We start from the raw sequence: 11,450 nt of genomic DNA on the forward strand, positions 1-11,450 counted from the left end.
GGCACTTCTCCAGCCCCCCATTTGCAGAGAAAAGTGCCAGCGGCCTCAGGTGCTTTGGACGGTCTTTTTGTTCACCACGTTTGAATTTTTCTACAACGACTGGAGTCATTATTTATTTATACTTTTTTGGCCTCACGTCTTGTGAAATCTTAGCTCTCTGACCAGGAAGTGACCTTGGGCCTTGGTGAAAGCGCAGAGTCCTAACCACTGGACCGCCGGGGAATTCCCATTTTGTAAGAGAGTTAAATGGCTGCTTTGACCAAACCTGTGCCTACCTGTGTGTTGCTTATGTGGTTAAAAAAAAAAAGTAAAGTGAAACTGAAAACACCAGGAAGCTCTTGTCTGTGGCAGGCTGACGGCGGCAGCTGCTTCAGGCCTGGAAGCTGAGGGCAGGCCAGGTCAGCGGGGGTGGGGCGGCGGGTGTAGGGGTCTCGGGGGTGATGCACACCTGGATGCAAGAGCTGCCTTGGCAACCGAGGGGCGAGCGGCAGAGGGGAGGGGGGCGGGGGACGGTGCGGGTTGGGAGGCCTTCAGGGGAGAGGCAGGCGCTGAGCCTGGTCTTGGAAGCAGGCAGGATGAGAGCAGGTGGTGGGGGGCTCAGAGGAGCACATGGGCCGGCCAGGTGCTGGGAAGATGACGTCCACCCCCCTCACTCCCCCACTCACCCCCCACCTACTCACCTTGCTGCCCATCCCTCACCCCTTCCCCCAACACACATCATAACTACACACGAACATCCACTCACCTCCCCCCACTTCCCGATGGAGGCATAAAGTGCTCTGAGGGTGAGGGTGGGCGTGTGACAGGACAGAGCCAGGGAGCCACTGAGGCTAGCCCCCGCCCCCGCCACTCCCACCCGAGGCTGCAGATCTGACGGGCAAGGTGGGTTTGACATGGGGATTCTAGCTGGAGACAGACGATGACCTGGTCCCAGCCCCTGGCTGGCTGGGTGGGGGCTGGGAGGGCAGTGCCCCATGGCCCGCGGTGGCCTGTGTGCAGGGTTCCGGGACAAGCTGCACCAGGTCCCCGGATCCCAGTGCTGGCTCTGGAGCAGGCGAGTGGGAGCCACAGCCCCAGGCTCTGGAAGCTCGGGTCACCTCCCCGTCCCCCACCTCCCCACTCCAGGGCCAGCATGCCACCCTGCCCCACAGACAGCGCCCAGCTCGGGGCGGCAGCTGCAGAGAGGAGGCCCGAGTTCCTCGGGTTTGGAGCTCTGTCCCCCCGCCGCTGCTTTGTCAGGCTGAGCCGGGGGCCAGCCCTCCCCCAGGACACGCCGTCCCTTGGCCAGGCCTGCTGGAGCGGGGCCCGTGCGGGGAATGAATGGAGTCTGACCCTGTGTTCCAGGCATGCCGGGGGCAGTGTCCTCGGGAGGCAGCTGTGCCCAGCTGTTTGCGGAGCACCACCATCCGCCCCTGCCACTCGGCTGACCAAGGAACACAGGTGTGGGGGCCCTTTTGGGGACCCAAGAGTCTAGGGGGTAACAGGGTGGAGGCCGAGGCCTGCTTGGCTGGCTGAACTGTGGGCAAGTGCCGACCCCCAAGTTCTCTGGGGAACGTCAGAGCTGAGGTTTGTCTACAGCCCAGTCTCTGGGGTGCCCTTCGCCTGCAGGCAAAGGCGTCACTCTAGTTAAATTAGGGGTGGCGCCAGCTTCTGATGGAATGGCTGGCAACTCCCACATCGTGACCACCAGGGTCACCAGCAGAGGGAGGCCAGTCGACCGCTGTGCCCTTCCTGGGCCCAGAGATGTCAGCCTGGAATCGCTCATCTGAATCCTTGTTGGAACTCTCACCTTGATGGAGACGGGGTGGAAAACCACAGGCTTGGGTTCAAGGCCAGCTTGGCCATGAACCTTGGGAAATCACAGAGCTGGCCTGACCCCAGGGTTCCCATGGTCAGCAGGGTCACCTCCGCGGCCTCCCAGAGGCACAAGCGCTTGGGGGGGGTCCCCCCACTCCTCTTAATGGGGTCCCACTTAGAGGAGGGGTCCCAGACTTGAGGCCCCGCTGGAGTGGCCAGTGCGGGCGGAGGTCCCTGCGGAGATGCAGAGCCTCTGACCATCCCCGACGGCCTCTGGAATGTGAACTCTCTGGGGCAGTGATGTCACCCTTGGCCTTTGCGGTATCTTCAGGGCCTCAGACCGTGCGGCAAACTGAAGAAGCTCAGTGAATATTTGAGGTATGAATGAATGAACTCACCAGTTACTGACTCATTTGTTGAGCACTTGCCGGAGCCTCTGCAAGCCAATGGCAGAGGTTAAGTGCACAGACCCGGGAGGCAGGGTGTCTGGGTTCCGAGGTTAGAGTCTGTGAATTATGAGTGTCCCCAAGTCTCAGTTGGGCTTCCCAGATGGCTCAGTGATAAAGGATCCACCTGCCAATTCAGGAGACTCAGGTTCGATCCCTACCTCAGGAAGATCCCCTGGAGGAGGAAATGGCAAAGCATGCTGGTATTCTTGCCTGGAGAATCCAACAGACAGAGGAGTCTGGCGGGCTACAGTCCATGGGGGTTACAAAGAGTCAGACAGGACTGTGCATGCACGCACATACTAAGCCTCAGTCTCCCCATCTGTAAAATAAAGGCAAAAGATATCTGTTCCCATCACGACAGCCAGTTAAGAACCTGTACACGCCCTCTCACTAAAAGCAGCTACACATTCTGAGTAAAATAAGATATTCATCTTGAAAGCTATCTTTTTTTTTTGGCCACGCTGCACAGCTTGTGAGATCTTAGTTCCTGATCAGGGATTGAATCCTGGCCCTAAGCAGTGAACGAGCAGAGTCCTCACCACTGGACCACCAGGGAGGGGCTTCTTGAACACTGCCTTGAGATGGCTGCGTGCGTGTGTGCGCGTGTGTGTGTGAGCAGTCGCTCAGTCGTGTCTGACTCTTTGTGACCCCATGGACTGTAGCTCACCAGGTCCCTCTGTCCATGGAGTTATCCAGGCATGGATACTGGAGAGCGTCGCCATGCCCTCCTCCAGGGGATCTTCCAGACCCAGGGATTGAACCTGTGTCTCCTGTGGCTTCTGCATCAGCAAGTGGATTCTTTACCTTTGAGCCACTTGGGAGACCCTTTGAGCTGACTGAGGTGTGGAGTCCTCAGGGAAGGGTGGCAAAAGTGGGGGCCCAGAGAGGAGCAGCCAAGCCAAAACTGGCTCTGCTTTGAGCGGGGAACACGAGGCTGCTGCCCCCACGTACAAGCAAAAGTGCTGAATGGATTGATCGTTAGGAAGGAGAGAGCCACGGTCATGAGCCCAGGCACCCCTCCTGCCGGCCTGGCATGGAGTGTCAGTTAAGTGCGGTGTCGGCCAGGAGGACTGTCAGAGGGGAGCGGGTGGGCGCTGGGTGGTCTTCAGCGAGGGCGTGCCGTTCCTGGGGTGTGACCCCGCTGACTGGCGGATGGCAGCTGGTGGTCACCAGCAGGCGCAGCTGGTTCTGTTGTTCACTGTCTGTGACGGCCGAGGAACAACCTGTCTTCTCATGTTGAATTGGAAGAATTGCAGCGTCTCCGACCCGGTGGGTAAACCAGAGCGTCGTTTGTCTGTTTGTTTTGTTTTATTGTTGCTGTTCTTGTTTTCTGACTCCCTTTGATCTCAGGGTCAGAAAACAAAGCACAGAGAGGGCGTACTGGGGGCCCAAGGGAGGACCACCTCGATGCATCCAGGGTTCCCGAGGCTCAACCTCACGTCCAGCTATGCTGGGACCCCACCTGGCCTCCAGGTAGCACCTCGGCTCTGGTGCCTCAGGCCTTGGTACTGAGGAGAGGAGGAACTGGGCTCTAAGAATCCATCATCCAGACTCACCCTCGGGGTCTGTGCAGCCTGAATCCATCCCCTCTCAGTTATCCCCAAACTTCAAACGAGAGGTTTTAGTTTAAAGGCTTCTCAGACCGCCAGAGCTTTCTTTTTTAAAAAGAGCCGTGTGTTTGCTTGGCCGCCCCCGTCTTAGCTGCACTGCGGCGTGTGGGCGCTCTTAGTGGCGGCATGGAACACTCAGGTGTGGTGCGGGGCTCTTGTTCCCTGACCAGGGATCGAACCCGGGCCCCCTGCATTGGGAGTGTGAAGTCATAGCCACTGGACCCCCAGGGAAGTCCTGCAAGCACTTTCTAAAGGAATTCACCTTCATCTCAAGCCTCAGAGACATTTCACAGAGTCCCAGAGCCAATGAGCAACTCAGTAAATATTCACTAAGTACAAAGCTTCCTGGTGGCTCAGCTGGTGAAGAATCCGCCTGCGATGCAGGAGACCTGGGTTTGATCCTTGGGTTGGGAAGATCCCCTGGAGAAGGGAAAGGCTGCCCACTCCAGTATTCTTGCCCGGAGATTCCCATGGACAGAGGAACCTGGCGGGCTACAGCCCATGGGGGTCACAAGGAGTCAGACACGACTGAGCGACTAACACTTTCACTTTCACATACACAGGTAAACGAAGCGCCGTGAGTGAAAGCGGACGGAAATAGGAGGCAGAGGCAGAGTCCCAGGCGGCGCTGGTGGTCAGGAATCAACCGCCAACGCAGGAGACACGGGAGATGCAGGTTCAATCCCTGGGAAAGGAAGATCCCCTGGAGGAGGAAATGGCAACCCACTCCAGTATCCTTGCCTGGGAAATTCCATGGACAGAGGAGCCTGGTGGGCTGCAGTCCATGGGGTCACAAAGAATTGGACACGACTGAGTGACTGAGTATGCATGCAGAGTCAGATTGGCAGAAAATTCAGATATTAAAACTATCAGACCCAGAAAACAAAGTGAATATGTTTTATAGAAGAAATAAAAGAGACCTGAATATGTCAGTAAATAGCAAGCCGACTCCTAGAAGTACAAAATACTTAACTCTTGAAATTAAAAATCAGAGGATAAATGTAACAACAGCTTAGACACAACTGGCGAGAAATTAGTGACCTGAAGGATAAAGTCAAAGGAACTAGGAAAATTTCACCTGGGAAATATGAAAAAAAAAAATCACAGAGGCTGGAGTGAGAGGGTAAATATATTGCTAGCTGGAGCTCCAGAGAATGAAGAGAGAAGCAGACAGGGACAGAGGCAGGGTTTGTAGAGGATTAAGGCTGAAACGGTTCCAAATTTAATGGAAGAGAGCTGACCACGAGCACAAGAGGCCCAAGGAATGTCGAGCACAAGAGGCCCAAGGAATATCAAGCACCATGAGAACACGGGATCCACACCTCTTCACTTCAGGACATGCAGGGCACCAAGGCCAGAAGAAGCCCTGAGACAGTCAGAGAGGAGGCACAGGTCGCCTTCAAGGACTCTGATGTTGAGAGCCAACTTCTCAGTAGCAACAACGGGAGCTTGAAAACAGAGAAGTGGTATCGTCAAAACTCCACAAGCGGAAGGCTCCTGGCCTAGAAGTCAACAGAGAAAAGCGGCAACAGGCAAAGGAAAACCAAGAAAGTGTCCCACGAGCAACTGCGCTTGAGGAAGCTTTAACACTTGAGGAGGAAGGAAAGTGACCCCAGATGGACAACGGGAATGCTAGAGAGGACGGAAGTCCAAGCCGCTGTGACGCGCGTGGGCACATCCGGACAAGCGTGGACGGCAAAAGTGCCGTGCGGGATTTAAACGGGGACAGTGCGAAACGCAAGGCTAGGCCGGCCTTAAGCTGCAGGGACGGGGTGTGTGTGGTCAGTTGGAACGAAAAGGCTCTGAAAGAGAAGAAAAAGTGTTAATTTAGAATCGACTTCAATAAACAATCACCAAAAGAATGGAAATAGAGTGCATAAATTCTAAACCAGTGGAGAGGGAGGCGGGACAAAGACGCTCGAGAATCCAGAAGAAGGCAAAGAGAGAGAGAGAGCAAGACATAAAAAAGACAGACTATTGATAAGGTGGCAGAAATCAGCCCACCTATATTGGCAATCACAATACATAGAAACTAATAGAACAGTTAAAAGTTATAGTGATGACTCTTTATGATTTCAGGCCAGATAAAAAGGACAAAACCCAGCTGATCTTTGTAAGAAACTTACCTAAGACATAAAGATACAAGAAGATAGCAGGAAGCATTTATGCAAATACTAAGCCAGAGAATGTTGGAAAGGCTGTCTTCACATCAGGAAAACACGCTTTATCCCACCTGAAATAACCACAGCGTTGTTACCCGGCTGTGCTGCTGTTGTTCAGCCGCCCCGTGTGTCCGACTCTTTGCGACCCCGTGGACGGCAGCACGCCAGGCCTCCCTGTCCATCGCCATCTTCCGCAGTTTGCCCAAGTTCATGTCCATTGCACTGATGATGTCATCCAGCTATCTCATCCTCTGATGCCCTCTTCCCCTTCTGCCCTCAGTCTCTCCCAGCATCAGAGACTTTTGCAATGAGTTGGCTGTTCACATCAGATGACCAAAATACTAGAGTTTCAGTGTCAGCATCAGTCCTTCCGATGACTATTTAACTAAAATGAGCTATACCCCGATGCAACATAAACAGTTTAAGGCTTGGGGGAAAAAAAGAAAAACACCCTGTAAGTCAAAAAGAAAGAGTCGTTCATTCCTTGCTTAATAATAAACAGAAATCAATTTATTGGGAAGATCGAACTGTTCTTCTTTTGAGTGTGCCTACTGACAAAACCTCAAGATACATTATGGAGCGAAATTCAGCAGAACTAGAGGGAGAGGCCACAAAAAACGGGTTTAGACGTGCAGGTTCCACGCCATAAATCCACCCACATTAAACCCAGTGCTTTTGTGAATGGAACCCTCACGACAGTCCAGTTTATTTTTGGTTGCACCGGGTCTTCGTGGTTGTGCTCGGGCTCTCTCTTGTGGAACCGGATGACCCTGTCCACATGAAGTGCCGTCATTGTGATCACAGCCACCCTAGTGCGTGTGCAGTGGTATCTCACTGTTGCTTGATTTGCGTTTCCCTGTTGACTTTCGATGTTGAGCATCTTTCCATATGCTTGTGGGCCATTCATAAATCTTTGGTGAAGTGTCAAAATCTTTTGCCCATTTTTTTTCTTCAGCTGTCTGTCTTCTCACTGAGTTTTAAAAGCTTATTTGTGTGTTCTGGATACAAGGTCTTCATTGTGTACAAAGTGAAGTGAGTGAAGTCGCTCAGCTGTGTCCGACTCTTTATGACCCCATGGACTGTAGCCTACCAGGCTCCTCTGTCCATGGAATTTTCCAGGCAAGAGTACTGGAGTGGGTTGCATTTCCTTCTCAGGGCATCTTCCCAACCCAGGAATTGAACCTGGGTCTCCTGCATTGCAGGCAGACACTTTACCATCTGAGCCACCAGGGAAGCCCTCATTCTGTATATGTCCTTCAAATATGTTGTAGAAGACTCTTGAGAGTCCCTGGGACTGCAAGGAGGTCTAACCCGTCCATCCTAAAGGAGATCAGTCCTGGGTGTTCATTGGAAGGACTGATGTTGAAGCTGAAACTCCAATACTTTGGCCACCTGATGCAAAGAGCTGACTCATTTGAAAGGACCCTGATGCTGGGAAAGACTGAGGGCAGGAGGAGAAGGGGATGACAGAGGATGAGATGGTTGGATGGCATCACTGACTCAATGGACATGAGTTTGAGTACACTCTGGAAGTTGGTGATGGACAGGGAACCCTGGCGTGCTGCAGTCCATGGGGTCACAAGGAGTCAGACACGACTGAGCAACTAAACTGAACTGACTAAATGATGTCTTTTGAAGGGCAAAAGCTTTAAATTTTGTACAGTCTAGTTTATTGATGTTTTTTGGATGGATTGCACATTTGGTGTCCTATCTTAGAAATCTCTGCCTCACCCAAGATCACAAAGACTTTCTCTTATGTTTTCTGCTGGAAGCTTTCTGGTTCTTTGGGTTAATTTTTGGGACAGGGTGTGAGGCTTCTGACTGTGGACATCCAGCTGCTCTGGCATCCTTTGTTCTAAAGGCTGTGTGTCCCAGATCGTGAGATTTACAAACCCTCTAAACGGCGGCTCAGCAGTAAAGAATCTGCCTGCAATGCAGGACACCCGAGCTCAGTCCCTGGATTGGGAAGATCCCCTGGGGAAGGAATGGCAGCCCACTCCAGTATTCGTCCCTGGAGAATCCCATGGACAAAGGAGCCTGGCGGGTACAAAGGCCGTAGGGTCATAAAGAGTCAGACACAACGGAGTGACCGCCAGACACAAGCAAGTGACATCGACCACTGAGTCAGGACGTAGGCGGTCTGAGCGAAACACTGGGTTCGCCAGCTCCTGTGGACCCTCCAGAGTGTGACCAGGCTCCCCCAGGGCCCCCAGGGCAACTGACCACACACCCTCGGTCGTAAAGTGACCACAGCCCATTTTGAAGCATCGGCTGAACTCAGGACCAGTCAGAAATCAGTAATGACAACGATAAAACAGCCTGAGACTCCCCTTGTCCACAAATGAATCAAGAACACATCTTCCTGGCAATCAAAGCAAGGCAGATCTCAGGGCTTGTCTCGGAGCTTGAGGGGCCAGGAGTCAGTTCGTATTAACACAAAGCCGTGCGGGCAAGCGTCCGGCAGGCGAGGTGTGGGCTGCGTTCGTCCTTCAGCTCCTTCCGCCTCCTTCGCTTCCTGCTCCTTTTCTGATTCTTGCCCTGGTTTGTTTGCCAGGGTTGCCAGTTTGATCAGTTATGCCCCAGACTTGGCGGTGGGCGGGGGTGGGGGGAGGGAGGAGGCTCCCTGGGACCCCCGGGAAGCTGGAGAGGGTCACTGCTGCACAGATGTGGCCACGAACCCAGCAGCCAAGTGCCCTGAGCACTCACGGCAGAGTGCAGCGCCCAGTGGCCTGGCTGGTTGGTTCTCAGTGAGGCTTCCGTGGCGACAGGAAGCCCAGGGATGTCCGGGCTGGATGGGGAAACCCCACGCCAGATGGGGTTAAGTCTCAGACCTCTTGGTCTGAGATCCCAGATACACCCACACACAGCCATCCGCATCTGCCAGTCTGTGCAGGGGGATGGCCAAGATGTGTGGGGACGAAGGGGCGATCACAGGTATGCAAGCCCCTTCCAGGCCTTGGAGTCTGATGCGGGGGGTGACGACGCCCATCCTGAGGACACAGGCGTTGGGAACCTCATGCAGAAAAGCAGGCGTTTGCAGCGGGGATGAGCTGGCCCGTGGAGCCACCTTGGTCGCTGTTTGGGCCCTGCCGTGATGCGATTTCTGGCACTGGCGCAGACAGTGCCCCGTGCCCCTGCCCCCCTCGCCCACCCTTGGACTCAGGGCTGTGAGTCTGGGCCTAGCAGGTTCCTGGAGTCCCAGCCGGCGGCGGGCGCTTATCAGCTGCAGCTCTGAGGCTGGCGGCTGTGGCGCGGGGGGCCCGGGGCTCTGCCAAACCTCTTCCAGATGTGGCCATGGCTGCCCGCTCGCCTGGCTCCGCCTGGGGCTCTCGGCCAACAGGCTCCCGTGAGGAGAACGAAAGGCTCCCGGTGAAGGAGCCGGGGGCCTGGCTGCTCTGATGGGAGACAAGGCGGCAGGCAGGCTGGGTGTGTGGCTGCAGGCACACGCCGGCCACTTCCTTCTCCGCGGCTCCCCCAGACTGGCCCTGAACGTGGGGTGGTCACAGCTGCCTCTGGCTGCCTCCTGGCCTGGGCCCTGAGTCTCTCCAGCTGTGGCCTGGCTCCCAGAGGGCTGGGTGGAACCGCTCGGCTCTGCCTCTCCGCTATGCGTTGAGGTGGGTGGCACTCCACAGCATGGCTCCGCTTTGCTGGTGGAAGGGGCTCTTGTGTGCCTCTGCAGGCCCTCCTGAGCCGGGGGGGCACAGGGGAGGTGCCACTGGACAGCCCCAGCAGGATGAGCAGGGGCCCCTGTTTCTGGAGGTACTGGGAGCTGAAGGTTGCCTAAGGTTGCATGGCCCCTGGGAGTGGGCACTCCAAGCCAGCCCCTTCCCCTTTCTCTTGCTTTGGCGAGGACAAGTCAGCAAGGGGTCAAGGCTAAAGCCTCTGAGGTCACAGGCCAGCCGTTTATCAAGCGTGGGCTCTTCAGGAGCTGTGAGCCAGCCCTCACCACAGCAGATATGGAAAGAGGTGCCCGTTTACTGGTCTGACCCACATTGGGTAAGTGTGAGCTGGGTGCGGATTCAGACCCTCCAACTGAGCTCTCAGACTTCAGAGGGTCTCAGATGCCTCCTGGCCCCTCCGGGCATGACGTTGGCATGGGTGGTACCCGCTGCCCGCTGGGCCAGCCGGTCCTCACCTCTCTCCCTGCCTCCCCACAATCATGCAGGAGGGCGAGGGGCCAAGGACTCTGGGGCTGACCGAGACTCTACGCTCCCTGACAAAACCAGGCCATCCAGAAGCTTCCGATGGCTTCCCCGGACTCTCAGAGCATGCAGACCCACCTCCCTGGGGGCAGCCAGGGAGCCAGCGGGCGTTGGCCAGCCTGGCGCACGCACTGCCTGCCCTCTTTCAGGGACTGCCCTCTCCCCCACGCCCCCTTCCTCTGCCCTCGCCAGGCCCACCGGGGCCTCCTGCTGGGCGGTTGCCTCTGTTGTTTTCCCTGGGCTTTGCCCCCCTTCTTGCAGCAGTGGGACCTGACCCCCTAAAGTCCTCCCACAGAGCCTTTTGGGCCCTTGGGAGCCAGCCCGTCTACTCTCCTCCTCGCCCTGCCCACGGCCGTCCACGGCCACTCAGACCCTGCGGTTCCCAGATGTACCTGTTTGACCTTTCACCCTCTTCCTGGAGCTCTGCCCCGTCTCCCTGAAGTCAGTGAACAGCACACCCTCTGCAGCGACGCTCCTGACCCCAGCCCTGGCCTCTCATTCCTGGCTCTGCTGCCCCTGCTAGAACGCGGGAGTTGGAAGGTTGCCTGGTTCCTGGGGAAGCGAGGGGCTGGGGGACCACTCGGTGCCCATGCGGGGCAGCGGCTTCCTCCTCCAACTCTGGACCCTGAGTCGCCAGACGAAATCACCTCTCTTGTCCTGGTGATTTGCGCTCAGTTGTGTCCGACTCTTTGCGACCCCATGGACTGTAGCCCGCCAGGCTCCTCTGTCCATGGGATCCTCCGGGCGAGAATACCGGAGTGGGTTGCCGTTTCCTTCTCCAGGGGATCTTTCCGACCCAGGGATCGAACCGCATGCCCTGTGTCTCCTGCCTTGGCAGGCGGATCCTTTACTACTAAGCCACCAGGGAAGCCCAGTCCTGGTGTTAGGGACAGAGTAGAGGGTGGTTAAATAGTTAATCCCACTAGGGGATTTCAAGTAAAGGAAAAAAAGTACTGGAGACCCGTGGAAGTTAATGATCACTCAAGAAAGCAGGTTCGCGTGACCACAAAACCAAGCTGGCTGGCTGAGCGACGAAGCTGTGCGGCGGAAGCACGAGACGTGCCCCGGGACCATAAAACCATGGTGGCGTGAGCCCCACATCCGGCCCCCGGAGCTCAGCGAGTTAATGATTCCTAGGACATCTCCGCGGGGCACACTGGGAACAAGGGTATAAGGGAAAGGTGGCATCCCACTGAAACCTCAGGCCATCTGCCATTTTTAGCGCATGTT

The 11,450-nt window shown here is 55.8% G+C and overlaps 1 long non-coding RNA gene and 1 other non-coding gene across 2 annotated transcripts; one reads left to right on the plus strand and one right to left on the minus strand.

Annotated features, from left to right (window-relative positions):
- The first annotated feature begins 553 nt into the window (after positions 1–553).
- LOC139185888 (uncharacterized) lies at positions 554–6,538 on the plus strand. Its single transcript, XR_011569514.1, has 2 exons — positions 554–3,515; positions 4,420–6,538. It is a non-coding gene; the product is annotated as an uncharacterized lncRNA (long non-coding RNA).
- A 641-nt stretch (positions 6,539–7,179) lies between these two features.
- Positions 7,180–7,251, minus strand: TRNAC-GCA (transfer RNA cysteine (anticodon GCA)). The gene has a single exon. It is a non-coding gene; the product is annotated as a tRNA-Cys (tRNA).
- Positions 7,252–11,450: the final 4,199 nt, after the last annotated feature.

Source organism: Bos indicus, chromosome 11 (genome assembly GCF_029378745.1).
Source record: "Bos indicus isolate NIAB-ARS_2022 breed Sahiwal x Tharparkar chromosome 11, NIAB-ARS_B.indTharparkar_mat_pri_1.0, whole genome shotgun sequence".
NCBI lineage: Eukaryota > Metazoa > Chordata > Mammalia > Artiodactyla > Bovidae > Bos > Bos indicus.